The sequence below is a fragment of the Leopardus geoffroyi genome, chromosome B2 (assembly GCF_018350155.1).
Source record: "Leopardus geoffroyi isolate Oge1 chromosome B2, O.geoffroyi_Oge1_pat1.0, whole genome shotgun sequence".
NCBI classification, from domain to species: domain Eukaryota; kingdom Metazoa; phylum Chordata; class Mammalia; order Carnivora; family Felidae; genus Leopardus; species Leopardus geoffroyi.
The window spans coordinates 11,572,425-11,593,809 of record NC_059332.1 but is presented as its reverse complement, the minus strand read 5'-3'; the positions used below and the strand labels follow the sequence as shown (position 1 = coordinate 11,593,809).

Sequence of the window (21,385 nt, the reverse complement as noted above, 5' to 3'; positions counted from 1 at the left end):
GAAGAGAATCTGAGTCTAACCCACCAAACGGGGCCATGCCAAAAATGTATCTCCATCCTGTGTCAAATGCAAAACTATTTCCCAGTAACATAAATGCTGCTTGGTTCTTAGAAAGAATCATCAGCACATCTAAGCAGTCCAGTTTTTCATGGTTTGGGGATACTTCCAGAAGAATGGCCTAAGCAATTAAGATAATATGTCTAAAGTAGATAAATTATTAAGTAATATTTTTTATTATTTTTTTTATTAAGTAATCTCTACACCTAATGCGGGGCTCAAACTCACAACCCCAAGATCAAGCGTCACAAGCTCTGCCACCAGGTGCCCCAAGAAGTAAGATTTTTTAAACTGCTTGTATTGTTTAAATTATTGCTAAATGCTTTCTTAACTGATTTGGAGAGAACAGTTCACCTTTTAAGAAAAAAAAAAAAGTGAATATGGCGAAGTAGGTAGGAGACATTCAGCTGGCAAGATCATTGGCCTATTTTATTCCAAAATGAGGTAAGGAGTACTGAGCTAACTTGCAGGTCTTAAAGGAGTATGTCCTAAGGAGTGAGAACAGACACACCAGCAGAAAATCATTCACAAGTAATGGTAGGAAAGACTCACCCCCTGGGATGGTCGTTGATATTTATAAAAGTCAGCGAGGATTATTGACCTGTCTCACCAAAACAGTCATTTCTGTTATTATGACATCAGAATACTACCCCACGTCAGATAACAGAGCAAAGGGCCTGAAGAATGAGGGAGGTAGGCAGGCTGGACAGGAGGCAGACAAGGGAATGTAGACTAAGCAACTTCCAGTAGGTTTTTTTTAGGAGAGTAAATTTACACATAATATCTCATTCCAGATTGACATCATTGAGAAATACATCTTTCTCTTTGAAGTTGATTGATTAGGAAATATTATAACAGATGCCTACTGTCTGCAGAATACTCCGCTAGAGACTGTGAATAAAGGAAACCAGCGGCGCTTAGCTGGCTCAGTTGGTGGCTCTTGACCTCAGTGTCATAAGTTTGAGCCTCACGTTGGGTATAGAGATTACTTAAATATAAAATCTTTTTAAAAAAATTAAAGGAAACGAGTTTTCTTCTACAAGATGGCCTTTCTTCCGGAAAGGTTGACACAGAGATGGAGTAAGGGACCAAAGAAATCAGACTTCACAGGTTGGAAGGACTGCAGAGTTCTGCTAGGTCAGTCCCACAATGAAGGGGTGAGTTATTTCTTCAGCTTCTGCAGGTGCCCAGACTGCTTGGGCTTTATCCTCTCCGGAACTGGAGGCCGTGCTTCCTGAGGGGTAGGAGAGTGGTTCCCTGGTGACAGCTGTTCTCTCTGAGTGGGAGCTGGGTCCTGCACTGGGGACTGAGCCTGAATGGACCTGATCCTTAGGGAAACTTAGCAAGTCTTGCCAACAGTGCTCTCTTGACTGAAAAGGCAATCTCCCCCCAACCCTTGCATTGTTTTGTGTATATTTATTTATTTTTTAAAATGTTTATTTATTTATTGGGCACCTGGGTGGTTCAGGCAGTTAAGCATCCGATTTAGGCTCTAGTCATGATCCCGTGGTTCATGAGTTCCAACCCTACATCGGGCTCTGTGCTGACAGCTCAGAGCCTGGAGCCTGCTTCAGATTCTGTGTCTCCCTCTGTCTCTGCCCCTGCCCTGCTCAAGCTCTTTTCTTTCTCAAAAATAGATATTAAAATTTTTTAAATAAGTAAATAAATGTTTATTTATTGTTGAAAGAGAGAGACACACAGCTTGAATGGGGGGAGGGGCGGAGAGAGAGGGAGACAGAATCCGAAGCAGGCTCCAGGCTCTGAGCTGTCAGCACAGTGATTGGTAGCATCAGGGTGATGGAGATGTGGGGAAGACAAAAGAGAAACGACATGTACCAGAATTCCACAATCTACCAGGCTTCCCAGGCTCACTAGCGGCATCTCATTTCATTTTCACAACCATCCTGTGAAGCCTGTGTTGTTGCTCCCATTTTGCAGATAAGGAAATCAAGGCTCAGAGAGGTTAGTATCCTGCCTAAGTTCACTTGCCTAGCTGTCAAGCATTAGGGACTGTTTTGAATGCAGTTCTTTCTGACTCTAAAGCCACTAAATGATACTGTTTCCCATGCCCCAAGCAGAACAAATTTGATGTCTAAATGGCCACTTAACTCCAATGAGCTCTACCCAGATTTTTCACATACTTCAAGGAAGAACCTTTATATTTGGTCCGTGACCCCGAGTTTAATTGACCAGAAGACACGAATGATCCCATGTACAAAAAGTGATTCAGGTGTTTACCCACATGCATTACTACTTATCTCCAAAAAGAACTGAAGGGAATTACTTGAACAAAGGTATCATCGTGTTTCCGGAACAATTGATGGGGAAGGGATGACTCAAGTGCTTATGGTCTCTGACCTCCTAGGACAGCTCTGATCGTTTCGAAATTTCTTTTGTGAAAGTTAAACATTTTTTTTTTCCCCCTGAGAGCTTTCATCCATTGGTCTATACACTGAGGGTTGCGTACGATTCAAATTCCTCTTCCGTGACAATGCCTCCAATTATCAGCTGTGGCTTTCAAGTTCTCCTAGGGTTTACACTGGAAGTGCGGCATAGAAAAGAACTCAGTCAAGGGCTTCTGGTTAAAGACGGCAGATTAATCCTACTCTTCTGTATCTTCTTCCTCCCCAAACCCAACATGTGTGACAGCAATGAATTAAGAATGAATTAAGAAGGGTATGAAGCCACTAGAAAAAGAAAACAGTGGACAAAAAGGTTTTATCACAGTTTTGGGAGTGGGCAAGCAAACAGGAAAGCGGTAACTCACTGCGCAAGTCAGAGAACACTGTGAGACCCAAGGACCGGGAGGGGGAGTTTCTGCAAACTGGAATAGCATCCCCTGGAGACTCCCAGCAGTGTTGAAAGCTGGAGGGAGGCCCATGGCTGAGAATGAGGTGGGGCCAGAGTCCAGGTACACACACATTGATCCCCAGTTCTCTCCTGCCCTGGGCAAGCAGGGGATGCTCTCGTCCCCCGCCTCCACAGGAGTCCAGAGATTTATTCTGTAGAGAAATTGAACCATTGAGCCTCAACTCTGTGCAGTGAATAAGTGTGCAGATATAAGTGAACATCTTCTAATGTAGCACGGGATGGGACCCAGCCTCTTCCCTCCCTACACCTACAACAGCACAGTTTCCTATGCTCACCTGCTCGCATGAGACCAGGAGAGTTGTCTTTGGGAAAAAAATTCTTCTTGGGAAAAATATGGTGAGTTTAGACTATTTGCATGTATTGTGATTATGGATTTATTTAGATTTGTTATCTTCTTATTTTGTTCATTCTATTTCCTCTGCTTCTTCTATGTTGCTTTTCCCCTTCATTCTTTTCTTTGGGGGGGGGGGAGGGGGCGCAAGTGAGCAAGGGGCAGAAAGAGGCAGAGAGAGAAGCAGCGCTCGCCCGAAGTGGGGTTCATGTTTTACCGGATGCAGGGCTTGTGCTCGCCCAAAGCGAGGGTCTAGCTTACCTAATGTGGGACTCAAACTTATGAACCATGAAATCATGACCTGAGCCGAGGTCAGATGCTTAACAACATCAGATGATTAACAACAGAGCCACCCAGGTGACCTCATTCTTTCCTTCGGAATGGATGGATGGCTTTGTTATTCCCGCCTTTCCCTTCCTTCTATTGGTTTGTAAACTATAACATTCTCTCTCTCTCTCCCCTTCCTCCCTTCATTCCTTTCTTCTGTGGTTACTTTTAAACTTTACCATAAATTCTCTGACTTGATCAGTATCTCTATCCTTCTTCAAAACAATGCAGGTGCTTTCACTCATATGACTTCTCCTCTCACACTGTTGACCACATTCTAGTTACACTTCATTTGCATACTCCCGTATAAGTTGTGCTGCTTGTTTAGATTTAACCAAATACGGACCATTTTCTTTGCTCACCACTCTTTCTTGGCTCTTATTTCTTCTTTCTGAGTTTAATTCGCTTCTTCTTGAAGCTCTTCCTTTAAGAGTCTCTCATTTTATTTTATTAACATTTACTCATTTTTGAGAGAGAGAGAGAGAGAGAGAGAGAGAGAGAGAGAGAGAGGGGGAAGGGCAGAGAAAGAAGGAGACACAGAATCCAAAGCAGGCTCCAGGCTCAGAACTGTCAGCATAGAGCCCGATGCAGGGCTCGAACCCATGAACTGTGAGATCAGGACCTGAGTCAGACACTCAACCACGTGAGCCACCCAGGTGCCCCTACATCTTATGTTCTTGAGATTCTAATCCTGCTTTTCTTTTATCTACTGACTTCCTTCCTTCTTGATGTATACTTTAGTGGTTTGTAATTTTTTATTGTGAACTCATCTTTACCAGGGCTTCATATGTGAATGTCCATATGGCCTGGGTTGAGGGCTTATTTCCCCAAAGAGATTTTAGATTTGTTACATGTAGGTGTTCCAGAGGTTCACCACTCCAGGACCACTATTTATGTTAATATCTTAGCATTGGCATTCTTAGTGCATGATGGAAGTAAAAAGTCACACGCGGGTAGGTGTGTGGTTACAAATTCTTAAGGGAAACTTTTTGTTTCCCACCTCCACACCTGCCAACACACATATACATGAAAAGTTTTACATCACTTTATGACAGTGCACGGATTTTTTTTTTTTGAGTTTATTCTTTTTTTTTTTTTTCCCCTAACAGTACACTGTTAGGGAAACAGCCTTTCAAACATCCCACTTTTATGTAGACATCTCAATTCCAATTCTCTACCTCAAATGGGCCGATGCCTTGTCTCATCAAGGGCATTAAAACTCGAGTTTTTAGGGGCGCCTGGGTGGCGCAGTCAGTTGAGCGTCCGACTTCAGCCAGGTCACGATCTCGCGGTCCGTGAGTTCGAGCCCCGCGTCAGGCTCTGGGCTGATGGCTCAGAGCCTGGAGCCTGTTTCCGATTCTGTGTCTCCCTCTCTCTCTGCCCCTCCCCCGTTCATGCTCTGTCTCTCTCTGTCCCAAAAATAAATAAACGTTGAAAAAAAAAAAAATTAAAACTCGAGTTTTTAGGTCAGGGTGGGGGGGGATAAGAATGAATTATCTCTGTCCCCCTACCTCCACTTGTTTTTGGTCCCAGTTCCTAATTGCTTTTCTTCTCTCTTACTAGGGCTTTCCTTCCTGTTCTGAAACTTAGATGTTCTTTCAAAGGATGTTTATAATCCAAAATGTCTGTATTTTCTGAGAGTTCTAATATTACAGTGTTTACCACTAGCAAAAACTGGTAATCCCCTTCATTTCTCACATAGAGCCATTTAATCACCTGATGTCTAAAAACTAGCTCACTCCAGTCAAGCCTAGTGAGCCTCATCCTTCTATCTCAACCAGCTTATTAAAACATATCTTCTAAACAAAAACAGTATGCCCCCTCACTACCCACCACACCAGACAAATTATTCTAAATTTAAAAGCGTAACCTATGAGGGGCACCTGGGTGGCTCAGTCAGTTAAATGTCCTACTTCAGCTCAGGCCATGATCTCACCATTTGCAGGTTTGAGCCCAGCATTGGGCTCTGTGCTGACAGCTCAGAGCCTGGAGCCTGCTTCGGGTTCTGTGTCTCCGTCTCGCTGTGCTTCTCCCCCATTCATGCTCTGTCTCTTTCTCAAAAATAAATAAACATTAAAAAAAATTTTTTTAAGTGTAGTCATATGAAAATTGCCAGGATATTAAAAAAAAAAAAGTGGAGAGAATTTTCCCTAACCAATTTTAAAACATGCTATAGATCTACTATAATTACATATTATAGTATAAGTAGAAAATGGAGGTAAATCATTGAGGCAAAACATACAGTCAGAAGTCTTTTCTTTGCAAATCCCAATGAATGGTCTCATATGCCCTTTGGCCAGCATCCCCTGGAATCATTGATTTATACCACAAAAAGTTGTCCCAGTTCCTATTAACTGATATATAACTGTTTTGGAACAATGTCTGATTCATTTGATCACTTATTTTTATCCCAATTTTATGCTTTCATGGATTGACTGATGGAAATGCATTCTACTATTGCATTTTTAGGACCCCTTCCTTCAATGAATATTGATTAAAGAGAAAATTCGTAACATGAAATATAAGTGAAACCCACACCAGCTATTTTCTTAAAATTAAAAATGTTACAATTTGACATACACCTAAGAACATCACAAAACCCTTGACTAAATGTGGGGCACAGGAAGGGTAGTGGTGGGTAAATATGGAAAAGGAACTGAAAGTTTAATTGGCAACCTAAGCATGGAAACACAATTATGATGCAAAATAAACTACAAACTTTTGAGAGAAAATCTGAATCTCTCACGAAGAGAGAAAGGTGAAGGGCATCAGGGAAAGCTTTTCTGAGTAGTTGAATTTGAGCTAGTCCTTGAAAAATAAGGACAATCTTTGATTAAGAAGGCAAGCATCGAGGGGTGCCTGGGTGGCTCAGTCGGTTAAGCATCTGACTTCGGCTCAGGTCATGAACTCACTGCTCATGAGTTTGAGCCCCATGTTGGGCTCTGTGCTGACAGCTCAGAGCCTGGATCCTGCTTCGGATTCTGTCTCCCTCTCTCTGCCCCTCCTCCATTCATGCTAGCTTTCTCTCTCTCTCTCTCTCTCTCTCTCAAATATAAATAAGCATTAAAAAAAAAATAAAAAATAAAAGAGTGCAGGCAGTGAGACTGAACAAAGAGCATGAGCCTTGGAGCTATAGGTAAGCGTGGTTTGGAGAGATATTAAAGATAGTACAGCGAGTCTGGGGCGAGGGCACAATTAGAAGAAGGACACCTGTGAGGGTGGTTTGAAGTCAGATCAAGCGGGATTAGCATGGTTCAACAGAAAGAGCTGAACTTTGGAGTCAGACAAACTTAAGACCTGCCTGGTGCTGCCATTCACCTGCCATCCAACCTTGAGAAATTTTCTCAGATCTTTTTTCTTCCACTTCTTCATCTGCAAAATGGAGATGATAATGTTAATCACACAGATTGTTCCAGGAATTAAATGGGATAATGCATATAAAAGACATGCTACTATTCTTTGAACAGAGGTGTGAACTCTGCTGTCAGTATGAAGTGTGGGAGAAGTGCGAGGTTAGAAGTAGAGAGATCAGCCATGTTAAGATTTTTTCTTCTCTCCAGCTTCATGCAAATTTAATTTACATAAAGCAGTGTGTAAGTGTAAGGTGTACAAGATAGCGATTTGATATTACGTATATATTCCAAAATGGTTACCACCACAAACACATCCATCACATCTCCTACATTTTTTGTGTTGAGGAGCTTTTAAAATCTGCTCTCTTAGCAACTTTCAGATATAAAATAGAATACTGTTAAGTATAGTCACCCTACTGGATATTACATCTCCAGAACTTATTTGTCTTATAACTGTGAGTTTGTACCTTTTGACCACCTTCACTCATTTCCCTCACCTCCTATCCTTCACCTGTGGCAACCACCAATCTATTCTGAGTTTGGGTTTTTTGGATCCCTCATATAAGTGACATCATATGGTATTTGTCTTTCTTTGTCTGACTTACTTCACTTAGCGTAATGTCCTCAAGGTCCATCCATGTTGTTGCAAATGGCAAGATTTCCTTCTTTTTTATGGCTGAATAATATTCCATTATATATATATATATATATATATATATATATATATATATATATATATATACCAAGTTTTTTTCCTTCCTTCCTTCCTTCCTTCCTTCCTTCCTTCCTTCCTTCCTTCCTTCCTTCCTTCCTTCCTTCCTTCCTGCTTTCCTTCCTCCCTTTCTCTTTCTTTCTCTTTCTTCTCATTTTCTTTATCCATTAATCCATTGATTGGCACATAGGGAGAGAGAGAGAGAATAGGAACACAAGCTGGGGAGGGGCAGAGAGAGAAGGAGACAGAGAAACCTAAGCAGGCTCCATGCCATCAGTAGCAGAGTCCAATGTGGGGCTCAAACCCACAAACTGCAAGATCATGACCTGAGCCAAAACCAAAAGCCAGATGCTCAACCGAATGAGCCACCCAGGAGCCTCTGGTAGTTGTATGTTTAATTTTTTGAAGAAATTCTATACTGTTTTTCATGTTGGTGGTACCGATTTACATTCCCACCAATAATAGCACACCAGGGTTCCCGTTTCTCCACATCCTTGCCAGCAGTTGTTAGTTCTTGTTGTTGTTGTGGTTTGTTTGTTTGATAATAGCCATTTTAACAGATATGAGATAATATCTCATTGTGGTTTTAGTTTGAATTTCCCTGATTATTAGTGATGTTGAGCACCTTTTCACCAACCTGTGGGCCTTTTGAATATTTTCTTTGAAAAATTGTCTACTTAGGTCCTTGGTCCATTTTTTATTCAGATGGTTGTTTTTTGTTTGTTTTGTTTGTTTGTTTTGAGGGTTTTTTTTTTTGTCTTGTTTTGTTTTGTTATTGAGTTGTATGAATTCCTCGTATATTTTGGATATTAACTCCTTACCAGATATGTGGTTTGCAAATATTTTCTTCCATTCTATTTCATTATGTTGATCATCTCTTTTGCTCTACAGAAGCTTTTTAATTTGATGTATTCCCACTTGTTTATTTTTGCTTTTGTTGCCTATGATTTGGGTGCTTCCTGGTCTGTAAGAGGAGACCCAGTCCCCCATGTGTTGGGGTAAGGCATTAGCAAAACCAGTAGAAGCTAAGATAGCCTGAGGGAGAATTCGACACTGCCTAGGCTGCTGCTCTGCTTCTCCAATGGCACCCTCCCCGTCTTGCTTTGGTAGGTCAGAGGTAATAGGTAGATGGGCTCCAGGCTCCAGAAAGCACGCATCTGGTCCTTCTTGTGGGGTCCTGAAAGACCCCCTGAATGATGCAGAAGAAAGCCTGGAGTTAAGAGTCACTGTGACTGCCCGGGTTCACCCTGTATGGGAATGGTACCGAGTGCCAGGGCAGGGGCTGTGTGGTGGGCAGCCCAGATCTGGGAGCAGAAAGGCTGAGTCTCAAAAGTACCAGTGCAAGGCCAGCGGGGAAACCTGGTCAGCAGAGGCAGTTTGCCAAGCTTCTTGGGAGAAAACTGTCCTGCAGTTTGGGGGACTAACCGTTTGGGGGACAAACTGCAGTTTGGGGGACTAACCGTTACTGACATCAGTGGTGGATAAAGCTGGGAAGGAGGTCTGTGTCCAAAAATTAGGTGGGAGAAGTTACTTCTCAACCGGTGGTCAGCAGAAGGCTGATAACAGAGAATGATAAATTACAGGCACCTACCCTGGCAGACAAGACGCATCTTGAGGAGCCCCATCCTGGGAGCCAAGGGGCTCAGGGGACAGACCAAAGAGGGGTGGAAAGAGCCCCGGTGCTGAGTTTGAGCTGACTGAAGAGTAATTTTAAACAGGAAGAAGCTATCCAAATATCCTTTTCTACATATCTGTACCATTTTTTGTTAGCTTATTTTTAATATTTGTTAACCTGTTTTCCCTTTTAAACTGTTCCTTTAGGGGCTTCTGGGTGGCTCAGTCAGTTGAGCATCCAACTCTTGATTTTGGCTCAGGTCATGATCTCATGGTTTGTGAGTTTGAGCCCCACATCAGGCTCTGCATTGACAGCACAGAGCCTGCTTGGGATTTTCTCTCTCTCTCTCTCTCTCTCTCTCTCTCTCTCTCTGCTCTTCCCCCACTCACACGCTCACTCTCTCTCAAAATAAATAAATAAACTTAAAAAATAAGTCTGTTTTATGGTTTGCCTCTCTCTCTTTTTTCTTCCCTCTATGGTCATCTGTTTTGTTTCTTAAGTTCTACATATGAGTGAAATCATATGGTATTTCTCTTTCTCTGACTTATTTCACTTAGCATAATACTCTCTAACTCTATCCACGTTGTTGCAAACGGCAAGATCCTTTTGGTATGGCTAATATTCTATGGTATACATACACCACACCTTCTTTATCCATTCATCATTCAGTGGTCTTTTAGGCTCTTTCCATAATTTGGCTATTATTGATTAGGCCCCTCTAAACATCAGGGTGCATGTATCCCTTCAAATTCGTATTTTTGTATCCCTTGGGTAAATACCTAGTAATGCAACTGCTGGATCGTAGGGCAGTTCTATTTTTAACTTTTTGAGGAAACTCCATATTGTTTTCTAGGGTGGCTGCACCAGTTTGCATTCCCAACAGTGTAAAAGGGTTCATCTTTCTCCAAATCCTCGCCAACATCTGTTGTTTCCTGCGTTGTTAAGTTTAGCCATTCTGACAGGTGTGATATATCTCACTGTACTTTGGGTTTGCACTTCCCTGATGATGAGTGACATTGAACATCATTTCATGTGTCTGTTAGCCATCTGTAGGTCTTCTTTGGAAAAATATCTATTCATGTCTTTTATTTATTTATTTATTTATTTATTTATTTATTTATTTATTTGTTGTTGTTGTTGTTGTTGTTGTTGTTGTTGTTTTGAGAAAAAGAGAGAGAGAGCAAACTAGGGAGGGGCAAAGGAAGAGAGAGGGAAAGAATCCCAAGCAGGCCCCATGCTCTGTGCAGAGCTTGATGTGGGGACTGACCCCACGGTCATGAGATCATGACCTGAGCCAAAGTCAAGAGCCACATGCTGAACCGACTGAGCCACCCAGGTGCCTCTTCTGCTGATTTTTTCACTGGATTATTTGTTTTTTTGGGTGTTGAGTTTTAATAAGTTCTTCACATATTTTGGTTGTTAACCCTTTTTCAGATATGTCATTTCAAATATCTTCTCCCATTCTGTAAGCTGCCTTTTAGTTTTGTTTCCTTTGTTGTGTGGGAATATTTTGTCTTGCTGACGTCCCAGTAGTTTAGTTTTACATTTGTTTCCCTTGTCTCCAGAGATGCATCTAGTAAGATGTTCCAGCTGGGGTCAAAGAGGTTTCTGCCTGTGTTCTGTGTTTTGATGGTTTCCTGTCTCACATTTACATCTTTCATCTATTTTGAATTTATTTTTGTGTTTGGTGTAAGAAAGTGGTCCAGTTTCATCCTCTTACATGCTGCTGTCCAGTTTTTCCAGCACCATTTGTTGAAGAGACTCTCTTTTTTCCACTGGATGTTTTTTCCTGCTTCAATATTCTTCCTTGAAGAAGAGTTGGCCATATAGTTGTGGGTCCATTTCTGGGTTTTCTATTCTGTTCCATTAATCTGTTTTTTTTAATGTTTATTTATTTATTTTTAATTATTTTTAATGTTTACTTATATTGGGGGGGAGGGGCACAGAAAGAGAGAAAGAGAGACACGGAATCTGAAGCAGGCTCCAGGCTCTGAGCTGTCAGCACAGAGCCCAATGTAGGGCTCAGACTCATGAACTGCGAGATCATGACCTGAGCCAAAATCAGATGCTTAACTGACTGAGCCACCCAGTGCCCATAAGGTTTATTTATTTTTGAAAGAGCATGAGCACAAGCAGGGAAGGGGCAGAAAGAGATGCGGACGGGGGTGTGTGTGTGGGGTGGGGGGATGGGGGAGATACAGAATCTGAAGCAGGCTCCAGGCTCCAAGTTGTTAGCACAGAGTCCAACATGGGGCTTGAATCCATGAACAATGAGATCATGACCTAAGCTGAAGTTGGATGCTTAACCAACTGAGCCACCAGGTGCCCCTTCGTGTCTATTTTTTGTGCTAGTACTACATTGTCTTGATGATTACAGCTTTGTAATACAGCCTGAAGTCCAGAATTGTGATGCCTCCAGCTTTGCTTTTCTTTTTCAAGATTGCTTTGGTTAATGGGGTTTTTGTGGTTCCATACAAATGTTAGGACTGTTTGCTCCAGTTCTGTGAAAAATGCTGGTAGTATTTTGACAGGGATTGCATTAAATGTGTAGCTTGGTTTGGGTAGTACAGACAATTTAACAATATTTGTTCTTATACTCCATGAGCATGGGATGTCTTTCAATTTCTTTGTGCAATAGTCAATTTCTTTCACAAGTGTTCTATAGTTTTCAAAGTACAGATCTTTTACCTCTTGGGTTAGGTTTATTCCTAGGTATCTTTTGGTTTTTGGTGCAATTATAAATAGGATTGATTGCTTTATTTCTGCTACTTCATTATTGGTGTACTAAAATACAACAGATTTCTGTACATGATTTTATAGTCTGCAACCTTACTGAATTCAGGTATCAGTTCTAACAATTTTTTGGTGCAGTCTTTCAGATTTTCCACATGGAGTATCATGTTATGTGTAAATTGTGAAAGTTTGACTTTTTCCTTGCTGATTTGGATGTCTTTTATTTCTCTCTGTTGTCTGATTGCTGAGGCTAGGACTTCCAGTAGTATGTTAAATAACAGTGGTGAGAGTGGACATCCCTGTTTTGTTCTTGACCATAGAGTAAAAGTTCTGTTTTCCCCATTGAGGATGATATTATCTGTGGGTCTTTCCTATAGGGTCTTTATTATGTTGAGATATGTTCCCTCTAAACCTACTCTGTTGAGGATTTTTTATCAAGAATGGATGCTGTAGTTTGTCAAATGCTTTTTCTGCAAATATTGAGAGCATCATATGGTTCTTATCCTTTCTTTTATTAATGCAGTGTATCACGTTGATTGATTTGCAAATCTGAGCCATTCTTGAAACTCAGGAATAAATTCCAGTTGATCATGGTGAATGATTCTTTTAAGGTACTGTTGGATTCAATTTACTAATATTTTGTTGAGAATTTTTGCATCCATGCTCATCAGGGATACTGGCTTATAGTTCTCTTTTTTAGTAGAGTCTTTGTCTAGTTTTGGAATCAGGGTAATCCTGGCCTTGTAGAATGAATTTGAAAGGTTTCATTACACTTCTGTTTTTTGGAATAGTTTCAGAAGTATAGGTATTAACTCTTCTTTAAATGTTTGGTAGAATCCCCTGTGAAGCCATCTGGCCCTGGACTTTTTTTTGTTGGGAGATTTTTGATTACTGATTCAATTTCCTTGCTGGTTATCAGTCTGTTCAAGTTTTCTATTTCTTCCTGTTTCAGTTTGGTACTTTGTATGTTTATCCATTTCTTCTGGTTTGCACAATTTATTGGCATACAATTTTTTATAATATTCTTTTTTTAAGTTTATCTATTTGAGAGAGAGAGAGAGTGAGTGGAGTAGAGGCATAGAGAGGAAGAGAGAATCCCAAGCAGGCTCCACACTGGCAGCATTAAGACCAATGCAGGGCGTGAACTCACGAACTGTGAGATCACAACCTGAGCTGAAACCAAGAGTCAGCTGCTTAACTGACTGAGCCACCCAGGTGCCCCTCATAATATTCTCTTATAATTGTATTTCTGTGGTGTTTTCTCTCTCTCATTTGTGATTTTATTTATTTGGGTTCTTTCTCTTTTTGATAAGTCTAGCTAGGGGGTTATTGATTGTACTAACTTCTTCAAAGAACCAGCTCCTGATTTCAGGATTGATCTGTTCTACTGGGGTTTTTTGTTCCTGTTATCATTTATTTATGCTCTAATCTTTATTATTTCCTTTATTCTGCTGGCTTTAGGCTTTCTTTGTTGTTCTTTTTCTAGCTCCTTTAGGTGTAAAGTTAGGTTGCATATTTGAAAATTTTCTTGCTTTTTGAGGTAGACCTGTATTGCTACATACTTTCTTCTTATGACTGCTTTTGCTGCATCCCAAAGGTTTTGGACCATTGTGTTTTCATTTTCATTTGTTTCTATGTATTTTTTTAAATTTCTTCTTTAATTTCCTCATTGGCCCATTCACTCTTTAGTAGGATTTTCTTTATTTTCTTTCTTGTATTTGTGATCTTTCCAAATTGTTTCTTGTGATTGACTTCAAGTTTCATAGTGTTGTGGCCAGAAAATATGCATAGTATGATCTGACTCTTTTTGTACTTGTTGAGGCCTGATTTGTGACCTAGTACGTGATCTGTTCTGGAGAATGTCCCATGTGCACTCAAAAAGAATGTGTATCCTGCTGCTTTAAGATAGAATGTTCTGAATATATCTGTTAAGTCCATGTGGTCCACTGTGTCATTCAAAACCACTGTTTCCTTTTGATTTTCTGCTTATATGATCTGTCCATTGACATAAATGGGTGTTAAAGTCCCCCTACTATTATTGTTATCATTAATGAGTTCCTTTATGTTTGTTATTAATTGCTTTATATATTTGAGTTCTTTCAAGTTGGGGACATAAATATTTACAATTGTTAGCTCTTCTTGTTGGATAGACCCCTTTATTATGATATAGTGTCCATCTTCATCTTGTTACAGTCTTTGGCTTAAAATCTAGTTTGTCTGATATAAGTATGGCTACTCCAGCTTTCTTTTGACTTCCAGTTGCATGGTTAATGTTTCTTCATCCCCTCATTTTCAATCTGTAGGTGTCTTGAGGTCTAAAATGAGACTTTGGTAAGCAGCATATAGATGGGTCTTGTTTTTTTCATGTATTCTGACACCCTCTGTCTTTTGATTGGAGCATTTAGTCCATTTACATTCAGACTAGTTAATGATACATATGAAATTGGTGCCATTTTATTACTTGTTTTATCATTGTTTCTGGAGATTTTGTCCATTCCTTTCTGGTCTTTGTTGCTTTTGGTCTTTCTTTCCCACTCAAAGAGTCCCCTTTAATATTTCTTGCAGGGCTGGTTTAGTGGTCAAAACTCCTTTAGGTTTTGTTTGTCTGGGAAACTCTTTATCTCTTCTTCTATTCTAGCCTTGCTGGACAGAGTATTCTTGGCTGTCTTTTTTTCCCATTCAGCATACTGAACATATCATGCCGCTCCCTTCTGGTTTGCCGCGTTTCTGTGGACAGATCATTGCTAACCTTATTTGTCTTCCCTTGTAAGTTGTCTTGCTGTTTTTAGGATTTTTTCTTTAACTTTAGATTTTGCAAGTTTAACTATAATATGTCTTGGTGTTGGCCTGCTTTTGTTAATTTTGTTGGGAGTTCTGTGTGCCTCCTGTATTTGACTGTTTCCTTCCCCAGATTAGAGAAGTTCTCAGCTATAATTTCCTCAAATAAACCTTCTGCCCCCTTTTCTCTCTTCTTCTTCTTCTGGCACTCCTATGATACAAATTTTATTACATTTCATGGAGTCACTGTGTTCCCTGAGTCTACTTTCTTGATCCAAGATTTTTCTTTCCCTCTTTTGCTCAGCTTCACGGTTTTCCATACTTGTATCTTCTATATGACTTATTTATTCCTCTGCTTCTTCCATCCTTGTGGTCATTACACCCAGTTATTTTTGAATCTCAGTGATTGCATTTTTCATTTTGGCCTGATTAAGTTCTTTTATCTCTGCAGTAAGGATATCCCTGATGTCTTCTATGCTTTTCTCAAACCCAGCAAATATCCTTATGATTGTTGCTTTAAACAATGGATCAGAAAAATTAAAAAATAATAAATTCTGGATTAGGCATAATACTTATATTATATCTGTTTCAATTAGATCGCTGGCCATGACCTTTTCTTGTTCTTTCTTTAGGGATGAATTGGCATTTTGTCTAGGTCGCTATCTTCTTCTCTGTGTTAGGAAAGCCTGATATGTTTCCGGCGCCCAAGAATAATGGCTTTATGAAGGAGAGGTCATATAATGTCCAGGGCTTGGTGCTTCAAGAAGTGTCTCTGGTGTATGCTGCATGCACTCTGATGCTGTGTTATGGCTGCTCTGTTTCTCAGGTTATTCCTCTGTAGGGTTTCTCCTTGCCTGCAGTAGGGATTGTCTGGATCTTGGCCAGAGTGTGGCAAGTTTTTAATAGGTTTGCTCTAGTCTGCTTAAGAGACCCGATGCTATTTCCATTAGAGCTGAAGATTTGGAGAACTCTGGTCAGTAGGCATGGTGCAGGCTGGTGTTTGTACTGGTCTTTTGGGGGAGGGGCCTGCTACGCTGATTCTCAGACACACTTCCTGGAGAAAAGCAGTTACCAGCAGAGTGCAGGGGGGGCGGAGCTTGGCGTAAGCAGGTTAGGCAGCCAGTGCTGGTGCTGTGCTGTTTACTGAAGTCAGTTCAGGCTGAGGGGCAGGAGATGGAAATGGCACCAGCCAACTCCATTGTCCTTGGAGAGCAGAGTTTGGGCTTGCTGCTATCAGGGCAGACCTCCTGGAGGAGCGAATAATTTCCCCTTGTGCATCCTCGGTGTTTTTGATTGCTGTTTTCACAATGTCTGTATCTGGGTTGCTTGCCTGTTTGGAGCAGCACAGTACACTTTGGGCTCTATCCCAGCCAGACTGGCTGAGTTTTAAAACTCCAAACTTTAGGGACCCAGTGTGGTGGGGACCTGCACTGATCTTCTGGGGAGTGTCTTGCTTCACTGGGATTGATGCACGTTTGACCCAGAAAGGTGGTTGCACCAGCATGCAGGAGCATGGGGTTTAGAGCAAACTGCACTAAAGAACCGGCATCCAGGTTAGCCTCCCTCAGCAGGTGTCTCTGTGCCTGTGTTGAGGGGCGGGGGAGGGAAATGTTGCCTGCCGGCTCCTTTGTCACTGGAGAGGCAATGCCACCTCTCTCAGATGTGCTCCAAGAAGATCCAGCAGTCTCTCTCGGTGAGTCTCAGACAATCCTCAGGTCACGCGGTCTGCCCCTGGGTTACCTGCTCACCTCCTCTACTGGAGCACTGCAGCACACTGTGGACCTCCAAAACTCTAGTCGTTGAGCCCCGCTGGTTGCAAAAGCTCATGCAAATCAGCCGCTCTCATTTTCCCAATGGCTTTGGGGAAGTGTTTTCCTTGTGTGATCCCGTGTGCTCCTCTCTCTGCCTCTCACCTGTGTCTGCAGCCAGGGCTCCCTCCCCTCCACAGCACCCACTGTTTCTCCCCCAAACGTCTCCGCACCTCCTACCTTTGATGATGTGGCCTCTTCTCTCCCTCTAGTGCAGTTTGTTCTGTCAGTCCTCAGATCGATTTCTTGGGTGTTCGGAATGACTTGACTTATCTAGCTGTGTTCAGGGGATGAGGCAAGCCTAGGGTCCTCCTACTATTCTGCAATCTTAGCTCCTCCCCCCAAATCCCTTCACTTTACATTTCTTTTTCTAGTTATCCTGTTTTGGATTTTAGAGGGGCACCCGGCTGGCTTAGTCAGTTGACAGTCTGGCTCCTCAAAAAAAATTTTTTTTTAATGTTTATTTTTGAGAGACAGAGAAAGTGAGACAGTGTGAGCGGGGGAGGGGCAGAGAGAGAGAGAGAGAGACAGAATCCGAAGCAGGCTCCAGGCTCTGAGCTATCAGCACAGAGCCCAACCGAAGGCTCAAACCCACAAACAGTGAGATCCTGACCTGAGCCACACAGGCGCTCCGAGTCTGACTTTTGATTTTGACTCAGGTCATGATCTCACAGTTTCCTGAGTTTGAGCTCTGAGTTGAGCTCTGTGCTGACAGAACAGAGCCTGCCTGAGATTCTCCCCCTCTCTGCCCCTCCCCCACTTGCATGTCATCTCTCAAAATAGAAAAAATTTTAAAGTTTCATTTTATAAGCTTCAAGAGCGTTGAACCCCTTTCGCTTACTTCCAAACACTTGGGTGTGTATCACGTTTTAATAATAAAATAATCCTACCATTGTCAGTATCTTCAGAAAATAAACCCTATAAACCCTTCTTTTGTTGGCAGTTTTATTTCAAAAGCTAATCATTACAATTACTTGCCTTAATAAGTAAAAAATATGCTTGAATTTCCTAAGACTCATTTCCTGTGTTGAGCAAAACCATCAAATATATTCATGTGCTTGTGCCTTTAAGAAGCAAATCTGAAAAGAATCAAATGTGAAAACATAACTATAAATAGAAACATAATTAATAGTTTGTGATCATTTGCCTCCCCCAGGAATATTGGTGCAGTTTGATTACTGGCCATAACTCACACATTCAAATAATCATAGTATTTTCACTTTTTTATTAACATGTGTTTTATTCCATGAAAATGTGGCTTTCCTTTTGACTCTATTGCTTATGTAAATAAGAGTTAATTCCTATATTCGGTCATAAGTTCTAGTTAGCTTTGCTTTGGCCCATGGCCTCAGCTATGTAACTCCTAACTAGCTATGGAAGTTTAAAAATATGTCTACAAATTCTTAGACATTCCTCTTTTCATAAGGAAGAGCCTTATTTCCTTCCCTTCAGTGGGGGCTGGTCTCATGACTCACTTTAATGAACAAAAAGTGGTGGGAGTGACACAGTGTGACTTGTGAGTCTAGGTCACAAAAGGCAATGTGGCTTCTGTTTGTCCCCCAGGACCACTCACTGGGGATGCCAGCCACCGTATCATGAGGTCAAGCAGCATGAAGGGGTCTATACGGTGAGGGAGCGCCAGCTGTGTAAGTCACCCTAGAAGTGTGTCCTCCAGGCCCAAGTGTGCCCTTCAGGTGACTACAGCTGTGACACCGTGACTACCACCTCTGAGCCACTGTGGCCAGAACGACCTAGAAATGCCACTCCTGAATTCTGGACCCACAGAAATCACGTGAGATGTTTATTGTTGTTTTCAGCCACTGAATTTAAGAGTACTTCAATTTATAGCAACAGGTAACTAATACTCTAGCTTTCTCACAAATATGCACCTTTATATATAAAAGGGCAAGGGGAAAATGTGGGAAATTGGCATCCATATCATCAAGACAGTCTTGAATGCAAGTGGTACTGGGGTTAGACCTTACAGCCTCATTCTTGGTAAAATGCTCCTTTCATGGCAGTTGCTATGGCTAGCATTTTAACTCTAGTGTTTTTAAATAGCTTGGCTCATTTGTGGTTGACCATACACTAGGTACAAATTATGCTGATTCAGGCAAGAGTGACTAACCAATTACATGAAGGCCTGGCTTTTGGCTCAGATGTTTAGTCAAAGAAAAACATATCTACTCTTCCAGGCTGTACCCAAAAACCCATTCTAGGCTAAGTAAAGACATAACTAAAACAAAGAAATGTAAGAGCATCTTGGTATGGTTTGGTTCAGACAGATATTTAGGAAAGGAAGGCCCCAAATAATGGTTTGAAGTTGTTATAAACACCCATGTGTTCCAGTTTTAAAATCTAGTTACAGGTGTTTTTGGTTATGTGAAAAGGGTCAAGTTGGTTTATGCTATCTAAAACCAAACTGGAACTTTGTTTTCCCTCTCCAAGTTGATTTTCTTCCAGAGACTCCAATTTCAAAACTTACCTCTTTCTTTGTAGAACATTCACTGTTCTATTCATCAGCCTCTGAGTGTCTTCGTGATGAGGGTCCCATAGGGATTTGAGAATTCCTTTCTCAGGGACAATCCGGCGCTGAGAAAACCTACAGTTAGCTTCAAGATGGTGGTCATTGCCAACTGGGCTCAGATTACAGTGACTGGGGCACCCAAAGCATCTTCCGGAGCCACAGTCTTCTAAGAACTGTGTGCAATGACCCAGGCACCTAGTGAGCATCATAGAGGGGAAACAGAACTTTTTCCAAGAGTACACAGAGGTCAGTGTGTGTCCCAGCACATCTGAAAGATAAAGACTAAGTTTTATTTCAACTCAACTCACTGTATCTAGGGGGAAAAATGACCATTAAGTGGCACTCAAATCTACAATGATATTTCCCCTTACCTCAGGGGATTAGAAACAAGTGACAAGCAGGTTAAATTTCTGAATTTTGAATTTTGTTTTCATTCCAGTTCATACTGTCTTAAAGGGCAGAAGTTGCCTGCTGGCATGGCCTTCTTGTGGAGCCTTCCACAGTCCAGGCTCCCCACTAGTGAGATGCTGCAGTAGCCCCAAGCTGTCTGCTGGGGCACTGCTGGGCATTAGAACACACTGCTTTCCCTCCAGGCTTGAGTACCTGAGTATTACAGGCTGACTTGTTATTTTTCAACGTAGGAGATACGCCCAATATTATGCAAAGAAACTTGTGCTCATGTTACTGAAATAAGCAAGCTCAAGGGTGAATGCAAAAATTCTCTACATCACCGTGCCCTGGTGGCATATTTTTCCATTTTTAGCTCTTTTCATTCAGAAAAGCCAGCAAGAACTCTTTTTCAATCACATCTTCTTTCGGGACTTCTTGATGATATACCAGAGAACTTTATTTTTTAAAAATAAAGATTAATCATGTCAATAGTCATCTTTCCCCCACCCCAAACTGTTCTAAAGCTTAAATATTGTAGGAGTACCTGGGTGGTTCAGTCAGTTAAGCATTCGACTCTTGATCTCGGCTCAGGTCATGATCTCATGGTCCATGGGATCAAACCCCACATCAGGCTCTGTGCTGACAGCACAGGGCTTGCTTAGGATTCTCTCTCCCTCTCTCTTTGTCCCTTCCCTGCATGTGCAAGCATGTGTGTGTGCCTGCTCTCTCTCTCTCTCTTAATAAATATGTAAACTTAAAAAAAAAAAAGCTTAAATATTGTAATTGTTAAAATAAGTATTGACTAAAGCTATCTAAGCAGAAGTATTATCTTGCTCTTCCTTAACTCTAAAGGTATTTTTATGAAGTCATTCTTCCCAAAAGCTGGTGCCCTAGAAACACAAGACTAGATTTTTGTTATGGTAAAACGTGTGTCCAAATAACTGTCAACAAATGTGAGGACAGTAGTAATACTGTACTTTGGAAATCAGCTGTCAAACACATGCCTGTACTTAACTATCTGATATGCTAAAACCAGTTTGCTCTTCCCAAGTCATAATGACAAAGTTGGTGACCAAATACCAATGATCTCATTCTAGGAGAAGGAATGACAATTTGCTCAATTTGTCTTGAATTCTACTTGTAGTCATCATTTATTTAAATATTAAATGACTGTTTTCCTCCCTCGATCCTATGCTATAAAATTCAAATCACTTTGGGCCTTCCCCGCTCTCTACTTTCTCCTGGAAGTCTACGAAAGACACTCGTCTGTCCAGGACAAGCTATATCTACTTATCTTTATTTATTATTAAATGTTTTATTAAATGTTATTTATTATTAAATGTTTTTATTTATTTTTTGAGAGACAGAGCATGAGCAGGGGGTGGGAGGCACGCAGAGAGAGAGGGAGACACAGAATCTGAAGCAGGCTCCAGGCCCTGAGCTGTCAGCACAGAGCCCGACGTGGGGCTCAAACCCGCAGACTGTGAGACCATGACCTGAGCAGAAGCTGGATGCCTAACCGAGTGAGCCACCCAGGCGCCCTGACTACGTCTCATTCTTGACCTCTTCAGAAAGGCTACTGTGAGCCATGGAGATTTTTCTGACAACGTTGTGCGCTACCCTTTTAAGTTAAACCTTTCATATTAAGCTGTCATTAGCCACTATGTCATAGTTGGCAGGACACTGCTACTTGCTCTCAAAGACTCGCCTGTGCGCGGGGGACACGTCCCACACCCCTCGTTCTGTCTGCTGCAGGTGTCGCGCTGGTCGGTTCAGAAGTCGTGAGACTCAGCACAGCCCCCTCTGTACTCTGGAGGTGCCCTGTTGTCAGAGGCCTCTTCTTCCATGATACGTCACAGACACGACACGGGGAGGAGACTGAT

The 21,385-nt window shown here is 41.5% G+C and overlaps 1 long non-coding RNA gene across 1 annotated transcript; it reads left to right on the top strand.

The window, feature by feature from the left end:
• Window positions 1-626: 626 nt before the first annotated feature.
• On the top strand, window positions 627-19,979 carry LOC123607993. Its single transcript, XR_006717028.1, has 3 exons — window positions 627-803; window positions 18,149-18,439; window positions 19,552-19,979. It is a non-coding gene; the product is annotated as an uncharacterized LOC123607993 (long non-coding RNA).
• Window positions 19,980-21,385: the final 1,406 nt, after the last annotated feature.